The sequence below is a fragment of the Mus caroli genome, unplaced genomic scaffold (assembly GCF_978045245.1).
Source record: "Mus caroli unplaced genomic scaffold, Mus_caroli_1 scaffold_11, whole genome shotgun sequence".
Lineage (NCBI taxonomy): Eukaryota > Metazoa > Chordata > Mammalia > Rodentia > Muridae > Mus > Mus caroli.
In genome coordinates, this window is record NW_028227266.1 from 53,701,746 (window position 1) to 53,717,382 (window position 15,637).

General features: G+C 40.2%; 1 protein-coding gene and 1 pseudogene across 3 annotated transcripts in view; one reads left to right on the forward strand and one right to left on the reverse strand.

Moving 5' to 3' along the window:
- Positions 1–15,637, reverse strand: part of Scaper (S-phase cyclin A associated protein in the ER) — a 365,479-nt gene that overhangs the window by 66,928 nt on the left and 282,914 nt on the right. The gene's annotated exons all lie outside the window — the stretch shown is intronic.
- On the forward strand, positions 12,058–12,523 carry LOC110301381 (large ribosomal subunit protein eL13 pseudogene; annotated as a pseudogene).

Genomic DNA, 15,637 nt, shown 5'->3' on the forward strand with positions numbered 1-15,637 from the left:
TCAATTTGAATTCACTTACTACAGAATAGCTGGGACAAGAATAATGCTGAATTTTTCCCTGCCTTAAAACATTCCTACCCAAGGCCCTGCTTTTTGAACATCTGTATTACATAGGTATGAGACACATTCCCCTTTGGGGGTGGGTGATCTGTTGTGGGCAGAGAAAGGTTACCTGCTTGGCTTACAGCTAACTCCTCCTCCTCACTGTACAGCAGCAGACCTTGTCTGGGGAAAGAGCCATGTAGCTTTTGGTCCTTTTAATTCTAAACTCTCAGACAAAACTCTAAAACCATTCTTTTTAAACAGGTGAAAATGTATTCCTTAATGTATTTTTCTTTCTCTCTTTTTTCCTTGCCTGCCTTTTGATTGAACCATGGGTCCTGCATCGAGTCACCACCTTCTCTTTAGTATACATTCTTATACTACTCGGTTATGTCATTATTTCACTCTTATAATAGCAGCAAACTACAAATGGTTTTATATACATATTCTCTTCAACTTAACTTTGTTAGTGGAATATATTAACATGGTGATTTTCACACACATTTATCATATACCTTGCTCATGTCTGTCCCTGACACATTCTCTTTTCTCATTCATGCACCTCATCCCTCTAGTCTTGTCTCTATTTTCATGGACCCACAAATGAGAGAAAAGATACAATATTTGCCATTTAAAATAAATATTCATGTATATATGTATGTATGTATGTGTGTGTGTATGGTGTGGTGTGGTGTGTTTATAAGCTCATGCACATACCATACAAGTGATAGTCAAAGGACAACCTGTCAGAGTCAGTCCTCTCCCTCCACCATGTGAGTCCTAACCCAGGATGTCAGGCTTGGCAACTGCCTAACCCAGCCAATATCTGACTTATTTTATTTAATATGACAATCTTTAAATTATAACCATTGTCCTTTATTCTGTTTTGAGAATTAATAACCTCCACTCTATAAATATACCAGTTTCTTTACCTACTTGGTAGTGGACACTTAATTGGTTCCATAATATTGGCTACAGTGAATAGCACTATAATAGTATTAGATGTGCATATGTGTCTGAGCTATGATGGCTTAAGAGTCCTTTGGGTTCATACACCCAAGAGTGGTGCTCAGTCACATGCACATTCTATTTTTAGCTTTTTGAAGAATCTTCATACTGATTTCCACAGTTGTTGACTTAACAATCCTACTAACACGGTGTAAGGCCCATCTCACTCTTGAAGGCATCTGCCATTTATTTTCTTAAATATAGCCATTCTGAATGAACTCTTAAATTGAATTTCCCCTTTGGCTAAGGTTATTAAAGATTTCTGAGAGCTATGCATTTCATTAGCCCATTTATTAACTGGATTGCTTTCTTTCTTTGTTTCTTTTGGATTTTCTTTTTGGAATTCTTTATATATCAGAAGTAGAGCTAACAATTTCTCTCTTTTTCTGTAGGGTTTTTTTGTTTGTTTTTATTTGGTCACTACTATCCTGTACTGTGCAGAAACTTTTAAATTTAATGTAATCCCACTTGTTAATTTTGGGGTTTTGCCATCCTGAGCTACTGGAATCCCTTGCAGAAAGTCCTTCCCTATTTCTCTTTTAGTGTTTCCCTAGTAGCTGCAGAGTTTCAGGTTTTAGACTTAGTTTTTAATCACTTCTGAGCTGATTTTTGTGCAAAAGAGAAAGAGCTCTAGTTTAATTCCTCTCTATGTGGGTATTCCAATTTTCCTACCATCATTTGTAGAAGAGGCTGTCTTCTGTCCAGTGTGTTTTGGCACCTGTCCATAAATCAGGTGGTTGTGTCTTGTTTTTTTTTTTTTAAATATTTTTTATTACATCTTTTCCTCAATTACATTTCCAATGCTATCCCAAAAGTCCCCCACACCCTTTGTTTTTTTTTTTTTTATTCCATTGATTTATTTGTCTTTTAAAAATTAAAAAAAGTCATTTGTTGTGTGTGGATGTAGTAGTATGTATGTCTGCCTTGGCAAAAGTGTGGAGAACAGAAGATAACTTTCAGGAGTTGGTTCTTACCTACTATCTTGTTCTTACCTACTATCTTGTTCTTACCTACTATCTTGTATGAGGCAGGCTCTCTCCTCTTTTGGCCTCCCATCTCTTGGTAAAAGGGCAGCAATTATAAATGCTAATATGTGTTTTTTCACATGGGTTCCAGGCACAGCTGAGGTCATCAGGCTGGGCGGCAAGTGCTTCTCCCTGTGGACCCATGTCCCTGGCCTGCTGTGGCAGTCTTTATGTTAGTGCCCTTTCTTTTGGTCACCTTGAAATCACATCAGTGATACCTCTAGCATTGTTCTTTTTGCCCAGGATTCCTTAGCTGTTTCTGTGTCTTCTATGCTTTCATATGAATTTTAGGATTTTTTTTTTTATTTCTGTGAAGAAACTCATTAGAATTTTGATGGAGGATTATACTGGGTTTATAGATAGCTTCTATTAATACAGCCATTTCCACAAAAACAATTTTGCTGATTCAAAAATATGAGCATTCTTTTCAAATTTTACTTTTATCTTCAAGTTCCTCAGCATTTAAAAAATGTTCATTAAAGTATAAGTCTTTGACTTCCTTGGTTAGGTTTATTCCAAAGTCTTTTGAAAGCTACTGTACATGGGGTTGTTTTCCTGATTTTGTTCTCAGCATGTTTATTGTTGTCAGATAGGAAAGCTAACTTGCTGATTTTGTATCTAGCTTCTTTACTTAAAGTGTTTATCAGATCTGAAAGTTCTCTGGTAGAATCATACACATATTCTTATTACAAAGTATACTCTTCCACACAATATTCTTTGATTTTTTTTTTTTTAATATTTTTATTACATATTTTCCTCAATTACATTTCCAATACTATCCCAAAAGTCCCCCATAGCGCCCCCCACTTCCCTACCCACCCATTCCCATTCTTTTGGCCCTGGCATTCCCCTATATTGGGGCATATAAAGTTTGCAAGTCCAATGGGCCTCTCTTTCCATTGATGGCCGACTAGGCCATCTTTCGATACATATGCAGCTAGAGACAAGAGCTCCAGGGTTCTGGTTAGTACATCATGTTGTTCCAACAATAGGGTTGCAGATCCCTTTAGCTCCTTGGGTACTTTCTCTAGCTTCTCCATTGGGAGCCCTGTGATACATCCAATAGCTGACTGTGAACATCCACTCCTGTGTTTGCTAGGCCCCGGCATCGTCTCACAAGAGACAGCTATATTTGGGTCCTTTCAGCAAGATCTTACTAGTGTATGCAATGGTGCCAGCGTTTAGAAGCTGATTATGGGACGGATCCCTGGATACAGCAGTCTCTAAATGGTCCATCCTTTCATCACAGCTACGAACTTTGTCTCTGTAACTCCTTCCCTGGGTGTTTTGTTCCCAATTCTAAGAAGGTGCACAATGTCCACACTTTGGTCTTCATTCTTCTTGAGTTTCATGCGTTTATCAAATTGTATCTTATATCTTGGGTATCCTAAGTTTTGGGCTAATATCCACTTATCAATGAATACATATTGTGTGAGATCTTTTGTGATTGTGTTACTTCACTCAAGATGATGCCCTCCAGGTCCATCCATTTGGCTAGGAATTTCATAAATTCATTCTTTTTAATAGCTGAGTAGTACTCCATTGTGTAAATGTACCATAATTTCTGTATCCATTCCTCTGTTGAGGGACATCTGGGTTCTTTCCAGCTTCTGGCTATTATAAATAGGGCTGCTATGAACATAGTGGAGCATGTGTCCTTTTTACCGGTTGGGACATCTTCTGGATATATGCCCAGGAGAGGTATTGCTGGATCCTCCGGTAGTACTATGTCCAATTTTCTGAGGAACCGCCAGACTGATTTCCAGAGTGGTTGTACAAGCTTGCAATCCCACCAACAATGGAGGAGTGTTCCACTTTCTCCACATCCTCGCCAGCAACTGCTGTCACCTGAATTTTTGATCTTAGCCATTCTGACTGGTGTGAGGTGGAATCTCAGGGTTGTTTTGATTTGCATTTCCCTGATGATTAAGGATGTTGAACATTTTTTCAGGTGCTTCTCTGCCATTCGGTATTCCTCAGGTGAGAATTCTTTGTTCAGTTCTGAGCCCCATTTTTTAATGGGGTTATTTGACTTTCTGGAGTCCACCTTCTTGAGTTCTTTATATATATTGGATATTAGTCCCTTATCTGATTTAGGATAGGTGAAGATCCTTTCCCAATCTGTTGGTGGTTTTTTTGTCTTATTGATGGTGTCTTTAGCCTTGCAGAAGCTTTGTAGTTTCATGAGGTCCCACTTGTCAATTCTCGATCTTACAGCACAAGCCATTACTGTTCGATTCAGGAATTTTTCCCCTGTGCCCATATCTTCAAGGCTTTTCCCCACTTTCTCCTCTATAAGTTTCAGTGTCTCTGGTTTTATGTGAAGTTCCTTGATCCACTTAGACTTGACCTTAGTACAAGGAGATAGGAATGGATCGATTCGCATTCTTCTACATGTTAACAACCAGTTGTGCCAGCACCATTTGTTGAAAATGCTGTCTTTCTTCCACTGGATGTTTTTAGCTCCCTTGTCGAAGATCAAGTGACCATAGGTGTGTGGATTCATTTCTGGGTCTTCAATTCTATTCCATTGGTCTATTTGTCTGTCACTATACCAGTACCATGCAGTTTTTATCACAATTGCTCTGTAGTAGAGCTTTAGGTCCGGCATGGTGATTCCACCAGAGGTTCTTTTATCCTTGAGGAGAGTTTTTGCTATCCTAGGTTTTTTGTTATTCCAGATGAATTTGCAGATTGCACTTTCTAATTCGTTGAAGAATTGAGTTGGGATTTTGATGGGGATTGCATTGAATCTGTAGATTGCTTTTGGCAAGATAGCCATTTTTACAATGTTGATCCTGCCAATCCATGAGCATGGGAGATCTTTCCATCTTCTGAGATCTTCTATAATTTCTTTCTTCAGAGACTTGAAGTTTTTATTATACAGATCTTTCACTTCCTTAGTTAGAGTCACGCCAAGATATTTTATATTATTTGTGACTATTGAGAAGGGTGTTGTTTCCCTAATTTCTTTCTCAGCCTGTTTATTCTTTGTGTAGAGAAAGGCCATTGATTTGTTTGAGTTAATTTTATATCCAGCTACTTCACCGAAGCTGTTTATCAGGCTTAGGAGTTCTCTGGTGGAATTTTTAGGGTCACTTATATATACTATCATATCATCTGCAAAAAGTGATATTTTGACTTCATCTTTTCCAATTTGTATCCCTTTGATCTCCTTTTGTTGTCGAATTGCTCTGGCTAGGACTTCAAGTACAATGTTGAATAGGTATGGAGAAAGTGGACAGCCTTGTCTAGTCCCTGATTTTAGAGGGATTGCTTCAAGCTTCTCACCATTTACTTTGATGTTGGCTACTGGTTTGCTGTAGATTGCTTTTATCATGTTTAGGTATGGGCCTTGAATTCCTGATCTTTCCAAGACTTTTATCATGAATGGGTGTTGGATCTTGTCAAATGCTTTTTCCGCATCTAAGGAGATGACCATGTGGTTTTTGTCTTTGAGTTTGTTTATATACTGGATTACGTTGATGGATTTCCGTATATTGAACCATCCCTGCATCCCTGGGATGAAACCTACTTGGTCAGGATGGATGATTGTTTTGATGTGTTCTTGGATTCGGTTAGCAAGAACTTTATTGAGGATTTTTGCATCAATATTCATAAGGGATATTGGTCTGAAGTTTTCTATCTTTGTTGGGTCTTTTTGTGGTTTAGGTATCAGAGTAATTGTGGCTTCATAGAATGAGTTGGGTAGAGTACCTTCTGTTTCTATTTTGTGGAATAGTTTGTGAAGAACTGGGATTAGATCTTCTTTGAAGGTCTGATAGAACTCTGCACTAAACCCATCTGGTCCTGGGCTTTTTTTAGTTGGGAGACTATTAATGACTGCTTCTATTTCTTTGGGGGATATAGGGCTGTTTAGATCATTAACCTGATCTTGATTCAGCTTTGGTACCTGGTATCTGTCTAGGAACTTGTCCATTTCATCCAGGTTCTCCAGTTTTGTTGAGTATAGCCTTTGGTAGAAGGATCTGATGGTGTTTTGGATGTCTTCAGGATCTGTTGTTATGTCTCCTTTTTCATTTCTGATTTTGTTAATTAGGATGCTTTCCCTGTGCCCTCTAGTGAGTCTGGCTAAGGGTTTATCTATCTTGTTGATTTTCTCAAAGAACCAGCTCCTTGATTGGTTGATTCTTTGAATAGTTTTTCTTGTTTCCACTTGGTTGATTTCACCCCTGAGTTTGATTATTTCCTGCCGTCTACTCCTCTTGGGTGAATTTGCTTCCTTTTGTTCTAGTGCTTTTAGGTGTGTTGTCAAGCTGCTAATGTGTGCTCTCTCTAGTTTCCTTTTGGAGGCACTCAGAGCTATGAGTTTTCCTCTTAGAAATGCTTTCATTGCGTCCCATAAGTTTGGGTATGTTGTGGCTTCATTTTCATTGAACTCTAAAAAGTCCTTAATTTCTTTCTTTATTCCTTCCTTGACCAAGGTATCATTGAGAAGAGTGTTGTTCAGTTTCCACGTGAAGGTTGGCTTTCTATTATTTATTTTGTTATTGAAGATCAGCCTTAGTCCATGGTGATCTGATAGGATGCATGGGACAATTTCAATATTTTTATATCTGTTGAGGCCTGTTTTGTGACCAATTATGTGGTCAATTTTGGAGAAGGTACCATGAGGTGCTGAGAAGAAGGTATATCCTTTTGTTTTAGGATAGAATGTTCTGTAGATATCTGCCAGATCCATTTGATTCATAATTTCTGTTAGTTTCACTGTGTCCCTGTTTAGTTTCTGTTTCCATGATCTGTCCATTGGTGAAAGTGGTGTGTTGAAGTCTCCCACTATTATTGTATGAGGTGCAATGTGTGCTTTGAGCTTTACTAAAGTTTCTTTAATGAATGTGGCTGCCTTTGTATTTGGAGCATAGATATTCAGGATTGATAGTTCCTCTTGGAGGATTTTACCTTTGATGAGTATGAAGTGTCCCTCCCTGTCTTTTTTAATGACTTTGGGTTGGAAGTCAATCTTATCAGATATTAGAATGGCTACTCCAGCTTGTTTCTTCATGCCATTTGCTTGGAAAATTGTTTTCCAGCCTTTCATTCTGAGGTAGTGTCTATCCTTTTCTCTGAGATGAGTTTCCTGTAAGCAGCAAAATGTTGGGTCTTGTTTGTGTAGCCAGTTTGATAGTCTATGTCTTTTTATCGGGGAGTTGAGTCCATTGATATTAAGAGATATTAAGGAAAAGTAATTGTTGTTTCCTGTTATTTTTGATGTTAAAGTTGGCATTATGTTCTTGTGGCTGTCTTCTTTTAGGTTTGTTGAGGGATTACCTTCTTGTTGTTTCTAGGGCGTGGTTCCTGTCCTTGTATTGGTTTTTTTCTGTTATTATCCTTTGAAGGGCTGGATTCGTGGAGAGATAATGTGTGAATTTGGTTTTGTCGTGGAATACTTTGGTTTCTCCATCTATGTTAATTGAGAGTTTGGCTGGGTATAGTAGCCTGGGCTGGAATTTGTGTTCTTTTAGTGTCTGTATAACATCCGTCCAGGATCTTCTGGCTTTCATAGTCTCTGGTGAAAAGTCTGGTGTAATTCTGATAGGCTTGCCTTTATATGTTACTTGGCCTTTTTCTCTTACTGCTTTTAGTATTCTATCTTTATTTAGAACATTTGTTGCTCTGATTATTATGTGTCCGGAGGTATTTCTTTTCTGGTCCAGTCTATTTGGAGTTCTGTAGGCTTCTTGTATGTTCATGGGCATCTCTTTCTTTAGATTTGGGAAGTTTTCTTCTATAATTTTGTTGAAGATGTTTGCTGGTCCTTTGAGTTGAAAATCTTCATTCTCATCCACTCCTATTATCCGTAGGTTTGGTCTTCTCATTATGTCCTGTATTTCTTGGATGTTTTGAGTTAGGATCTTTTTGCATTTTACATTTTCCTTGATTGTTGTGCCGATGTTCTCTATGGAATCTTCTGCACCTGAGATTCTCTCTTCCATCTCTTGTATTCTGTTGCTGATGCTCGTATCTATGGTTCCAGATTTCTTTCCTAGGGTTTCTATCTCCAGTGTTGCCTCATTTTGGGTTTTCTTTATTGTGTCTACTTCCCTTTTTAGGTCTAGTATGGTTTTGTTCATTTCCATCATCTGTTTGGATGTGTTTTCCTGTTTTTCTGTAAGGACTTCTACCTGTTTGATTATGTTATCATGTTTTTCTTTAAGGATTTGTAACTCTTTAGCAGTGTTCTCCTGCAATTCTTTAAGGGATTTTTGTGCTTCCTCTTTATTGTCTTCTGCCTTTTTATCAGTGTTCTCCTGCATTTCTTTAAGTGTGTTATTAAAGTCCTTCTTGAAGTCCTCTATCATCATCAGGAGATATGCTTTTAAATCCGTGTCTAGCTTTTCTGGTGTGTTGGGGTGCCCTGGACTGGGCGAAGTGGGGGTGCTGGGTTCTGATGATGGTGAGTGGTCTTGGTTTCTGTTAGTAAGATTATTATGTTTACCTTTCGCCATCTGGTAATCTCTGGGGTTAGTTGTTATCGTTGTCACTATTTAAAGATTGGAGCAGAAGCTGTGTTCCACTCACCAGCAGTCTCTAAATCCTGCGGCGGGGGTCGTGGGTAGCTGACGGTACCCCGGTGCTGGTCCAGCCGGAAGAGGCCTGTGGTCCTACTCAGGCCGTTTTTCTGCTTCCCTAACTAATGCAGTCTCTGGTCCTGCGTGCAATTGGATTGGAGCAGAAGCTGTGTTCCGCTCTCCAGAAGTCTTAAGATCCTGTGGTGGGTGTTGTGGGTAGCTGGCGAGTGTCAGCTGACCCTGCGCCCCAGCTGCCCAGGTGCTTTTCTGACCGGAAGAGGGTTGTGGCCCTATGTAGGCCGGATTTCTCTCTCCCCAACCAGAGCAGTCTCAGGTCCCGCGTGATTGGACTGGAGCAGAAGCTGTGTTCCACTCACCAGCAGTCCCAAAATCCTGCGGCGGGGGGTCGTGGGTAGCTGGCGGGTGTCAGGCAACCCTGCGCTCCCGCTACCCTGGCGCTGATCCGGCCGGGTGAGGCCTGTGGCCCTACTCAGGCCGGTTTCTGCTTCCCTAACTAATGCAGTCTCAGGTCCCGCGCAATTGGATTGGAGCAGAAGCTGTGCTCCACTCACCAGAAGTCTTAAGATCCTGTGGCGGGTGTTGTGGGTAGCTGGCGAGTGTCAGCAGACCCTGCGCCCCAGCTGCCCAGGTGCTTTTCTGACCGGAAGAGGGTTGTGGCCCTATGTAGGCCGGATTTCTCTCTCCCCAACCAGAGCAGTCTCAGGTCCCGCGTGATTGGACTGGAGCAGAAGCTGTGTTCCACTCACCAGCAGTCCCAAAATCCTGCGGCGGGGGTCGTGGGTAGCTGGCGGGTGTCAGGCAACCCTGCGCTCCCGCTACCCTGGCGCTGATCCGGCCGGGTGAGGCCTGTGGCCCTACTCAGGCCGGTTTCTGCTTCCCTAACTAATGCAGTCTCAGGTCCCGCGCAATTGGATTGGAGCAGAAGCTGTGTTCCACTCACCAGCAGTCCCAAAATCCTGCGGCGGGGGTCGTGGGTAGCTGGCGGGTGTCAGGCAACCCTGCGCTCCCGCTACCCTGGCGCTGATCCGGCCGGGTGAGGCCTGTGGCCCTACTCCATATTCTTTGATTTTAAAGTCGGTTGCAATTTCACATAAGTTTAGGAATAGAAAAATCAAAAGCCAGGCAGTTGTACATCCCTTTAATTCCAGTGCATGTCTTGTGGGGCAGAGGCAGGTGAAAGTATGAGTGTAGGACCAGCCTGATCTACAGATGAAGTTCCAGGGCTTCACAGAGAAACCCTGACTTGGAAAACCAAAGCCAAAACCAACCCCCCGCCCCCCCAGTAAAACAAAACAAAACAAAACCCATCACCAAACACTTGTCATTTTATTTGGGGGAAACCAAGGTGCAAAGGAGACACTTTCCCAAGGATCTAGAAACTAATCCGACCTAGAAGTCTTAGAGAAGCCCAGGCTCCCACCCTCCTCGCTGCCATAACCCAGCCCCCAACTGAATAGAGATTCCCTGCTCTACCAGAGACCAGTCTGCTCTATTAGAGACCCAGCAGCTTGGGAGAAGTGGGGAAAGGAGAAGTTGGGGAAAGGCCTGGACAGATGAGTTGCACATTCTAAGAGACCACAGATTCCAGGTCAGACTACTATGCCCAGTCACACTTTCAGTCACCACAGATGGAGACAATAAGATATTCCATGTCAAAGTCAAATTTAAATAATATCTCTCCACAAATCCAGCCCTATAGAAGTTAAGAGAAGTAAAAATCCAACCCCAGGAGGTTAACTATACCCACAAAAACATAGGAAATAATTACACACCACAAAACCAAAAGAAACACACACACACACACACACACAGAGTTACCACCAACAAAACAGAAATTAACAATCACTGATCATTAAAACCTCTTAATTTTGATGAACTTTTTTTTTTTTTTTTTTTTTTGGTTTTTCGAGACAGGGTTTCTCTGTATAGTCCTGGCTGTCCTGGAGCTCACTTTGTAGACCAGGCTGGCCTTGAACTCAGAAATCCGCCTGCCTCTGCCTCCCGAGTGCTGGGATTAAAGGCATGCGCCACCATGCCCGGCTTTTGATGAACTCTAATCCCCAACAAAAAGACATAGGTTAATTGAATGGATGTCAAAACAGTATCCATCCTTCTGTTGTATATGAGATACACATTTGATGTGAGGTAACACATCAAAGATAGTCATTACCTCAGAGTAAAGAATTGGAAAAAAAAAACCTAAGCAAATGGATTCAAGAAGTAAGCTTCTGTAGCCATTTTAATATCTAGCAAAATATACTTCAACCAAAATTAATAAAAAGAGATGGGGAAAACCACATCGTACTCGTCAAAGGAAAAATCCATCAAGATCATGTCTCAGTCCTGAACATCTATTCCCCATATGCAAGGGAACACACACTTGTGCAAGAAATATTAACGCTTAAATCATACACGGAACCTCACAATTAATAGTGGGAGATATCAATACCTGACTTTCACCAATGGACAGGTCATCTAGACAGAAACTATGTAACTAAGGGACATTATGACCGAATAGACCTAACAGATATCTACAGAACATTGTGCCCAAACAAAAAAGAATATACCTTATTCTCAGCACCGCATGGAACCTTCTCCAAAACTGACCGTATACTTAGTCACAAAGCAAGTCTCAATTGATAAAAGGAAACTGAAATAACACCCTATATCTTATGAGACAACAATGAATTAAAGCTGGACTTCAACAACTACAGAAAAAACAGAAAGCCTACAAACTCACAGAAACTGAACAACTCTTTATTTAATGACCATTGGGTCAAGAAAGAAATATAGAAAGAAATTAAAGACTTCCTAGAATTCAATGAAAATGAATACATAACATATATCCAAACGCATGGGGCACAATGAAAACAGTGCTGAGAGAAAAGTTCACAGCACTAAGTGCCCTCAGAAAGAAGTTAGAGAAATATCATACTAGGGACTTAATAGCAACCTGGAAGCTCTAGAGCAAAAAGAAGCAAACACACCCAAGAGGATTAGAAGGCAGAATATAATCAATCTCAGGGGTGAAATCAATAAAATAGAAACAAAGAGAATAATATTAAAAAAAAAATCAACGAAAAAAAGTTGGTTCTTTGAGAAAATCAACAAGATAGGAAAACCCTTATCCAAACTAACTAAAAGACAAAGAGAGAATATCCAAAATCAGAAACAAAAGAGGAACATAACAATAGACATTAAGGGAATTCAGGGAATCATTAGGTCATACTTTAAAAACCTATACTCCAAAACAATTGGAAAATCTAAAAAGAAATTAATAATTTTCACGATAGATTACCATTTACCAAAGTTAAATCAAGATCAGACAAACAACTTAAATAGACCTATAACTCCTAAGGAAATAGAAGCAGTCATTAAAAATTTCCCAAGTCTCCTTTCTGCTCAGCTGTTCTCTTGTACAGGAGGCAACCATGTCGCTCAGCCAGAATGGCATGATATGGAAGCCTCTCTTCCACAAGAACTGGCATCAGCGAGTGCACACTTGGTTCAACCAGCCAGCATGCAAGATCTGTAAATGTAAGGGCTGGCAGGCAAACTGAATTGCCCCTTGTCTTGCATCTGGTCCCATCAGGCCCATAGAGAGGTGCCCTACAGTGAGATACCATACCAAGGTCAGAGCTGGCAGGGCCTTCAGCCTGGAAGAACTCAGGGTGGCTGGTAACCACAAAAATTGGCTGGCACCATCAGCATCTCTGTGGACCCAAGGAGGCGAAACAAATTCACTGAACCACTACAGGCCAATGTACAGTGCCTGAAGGAGTATCACTTCAGGCTCATACTTTCCCCAGAAAGCCTTTTGCTCCAAAGAAGGGAGACAGTTCTGCTGAAGAATTTAAATTGTCCTCCCAGCTAATAGGACCTCCAATGCCCATCTGAAATGTTTACAAAACCGAGAGAGCTAAGAGTCATGACAGAAGAAGAGAATAACTTCAAAGGCTTTGCCAGTCTTTCAATGGACAAGCCAATGCCTGGCTCTTTGGCATCCAAATAAAAAGGTAAAGGAAGCTGAAGAGCAAGATATTGGAAAAAAAAAGCCCAGGGCCATATGGTTTTATCATAAAATTCTACCAGAATTTCAAAGAGCTGATGCCAATACTCCTCAAATTATTTCACAAAATAGAAACAGATAGAACACTGCCAAATTCATTTTACAAGGCCAGTCACCCTGATACTTAAACCACCTATTTCCTATATGAACATTAATGCAAAAATAATAAAAAATACTTGCAAACTGAATTCAAGAACACATCAAAAATACATTACATCATGATTGAGTGGGCTTCATCCCAGGAATGCAGGAATGGTTCAACATATGGAAATCTGTCGATGTAATTCACCATATAAACAAACTAAAAAAAAAATCCACATAATTATCTCATTAGATATTGAAAGAGGCTTGGATAAAATCCAACACCCCTTCATAATAAAAGTATTAGATAAGGGACTAATATCCAATATATATAAAGAACTCAAGAAGGTGGACTCCAGAAAGTCAAATAACCCCATTAAAAAATGGGGCTCAGAACTGAACAAAGAATTCTCACCTGAGGAATACCGAATGGCAGAGAAGCACCTGAAAAAATGTTCAACATCCTTAATCATCAGGGAAATGCAAATCAAAACAACCCTGAGATTCCACCTCACACCAGTCAGAATGGCTAAGATCAAAAATTCAGGTGACAGCAGATGCTGGCGAGGATGTGGAGAAAGAGGAACACTCCTCCATTGTTGGTGGGATTGCAAGCTTGTACAACCACTCTGGAAATCAGTCTGGCGGTTCCTCAGAAAATTGGACATAGTACTACCGGAGGATCCAGCAATACCTCTCCTGGGCATATATCCAGAAGATGTCCCAACCGGTAAAAAGGACACATGCTCCACTATGTTCATAGCAGCCCTATTTATAATAGCCAGAAGCTGGAAAGAACCCAGATGTCCCTCAACAGAGGAATGGATACAGAAATTATGGTACATTTACACAATGGAGTACTACTCAGCTATTAAAAAGAATGAATTTATGAAATTCCTAGCCAAATGGATGGACCTGGAGGGCATCATCTTGAGTGAAGTAACACAATCACAAAAGAACTCACACAATATGTATTCATTGATAAGTGGATATTAGCCCAAAACTTAGGATACCCAAGATATAAGATACAATTTGATAAACGCATGAAACTCAAGAAGAATGAAGACCAAAGTGTGGACACTGTGCACCTTCTTAGAATTGGGAACAAAACACCCAGGGAAGGAGTTACAGAGACAAAGTTCGTAGCTGTGATGAAAGGATGGACCATTTAGAGACTACTGTATCCAGGGATCCGTCCCATAATCAGCTTCTAAACGCTGACACCATTGCATACACTAGCAAGATTTTGCTGAAAGGGCCCAAATATAGCTGTCTCTTGTGAGACGATGCCGGGGCCTAGCAAACACAGAAGTGGATGTTCACAGTCAGCTATTGGATGTATCACAGGGCTCCCAATGGAGAAGCTAGAGAAAGTACCCAAGGAGCTAAAGGGATCTGCAACCCTATTGTTGGAACAACATGATGTACTAACCAGAACCCTGGAGCTCTTGTCTCTAGCTGCATATGTATCGAAAGATGGCCTAGTCGGCCATCAATGGAAAGAGAGGCCCATTGGACTTGCAAACTTTATATGCCCCAATATAGGGGAATGCCAGGGCCAAAAGAATGGGAATGGGTGGGTAGGGAAGTGGGGGGCGCTATGGGGGACTTTTGGGATAGTATTGGAAATGTAATTGAGGAAAATATGTAATAAAAATATTAAAAAAAAAAGTATTAGAGAGATCAGGGATACAAGGGACATTCCTAAACGTAATAAAAGCAACTTATAGCAGGCCAATAGCTAAAATCAACTTAAATGAAAAGAAACTCAAAGCACTTCCACTAAAATCAGGTACAAGATAAGGCTGTCCACTCTCTCCATATCTATTAATATAGTACTTGAAGTTCTAGCTGAAGCAATAAGACAATTGAAGATGATCAAGGGGATACAACTGGAAAGAAAGAAGTCAAAGTATTGTTATTTGCAGATGATATGACAGTATATATAAGTGGCTCCAAAAATTCTACCAGAGAACTACAGCTGATAAACACCTTCAGTAAAGTGGTTGGATACAAGAATAACTCAAAAAGATCAGTAGCCCTGTGATACACAAATGACTAATGGGCTGAGAAAAAAAACCAGGGAAGCAACACCCTTCATAATAGCCACAAATAATATAAAATATCTTGGGCTAACTTTAAGCAAATGAAAAATTTGTATGACAGAACCTCAAGTCTTTGAAGAAAGAAAATGAAGAAGGTATCAGAAGTTGGAAAGATGTTTCACATTCATGGATCAGTAGGATTAATTAACATAGTAAAAATGGCCATCTTACTTACCAAAATCAATCTACAGATTCAGTGCAATTCTTGTCAAAATTTTGACACAACTCTTTACAGACCTTGAAAGAACAATAATCAACTTGATATGGAAAAACATAAAATCCAGGATAGCTGAAACAATCCTGTACAATAAAGAACTTCCAGAGGTAGTACCATCTCTGATTTCAATCTCTACTACAGGACAACAGTAATAAAAACTGCATGATATTGGCATAAAAACAGATAGGTGGATCAACAGAATCTGAAGACCTAGATGTAAATCCACACACTTAAGGACACCTGGTTTCTTATAAAGCCAGAATTATACAGTGCAAGAAAGAAAGCATCTTCAGAACAAATGGCACTGTTCTAACTTAGATTTGTATTTATTGTCACCCTGCACAAAAATCAAGTCCAAGTGTATCAACAACCTTAACATAAAACCAGATACACTGAACCTGACAGAAGAGAAAGGGAGGGAATAGCCCTGAATGCATCAGCACAGGAGACAACGTCCTGAACAAAACACCAATAGTGCAGGCACTAGAATCAACAATTAATAAATGTGACCTCATGAAACTGAAAAGCTTCTGTAAGGC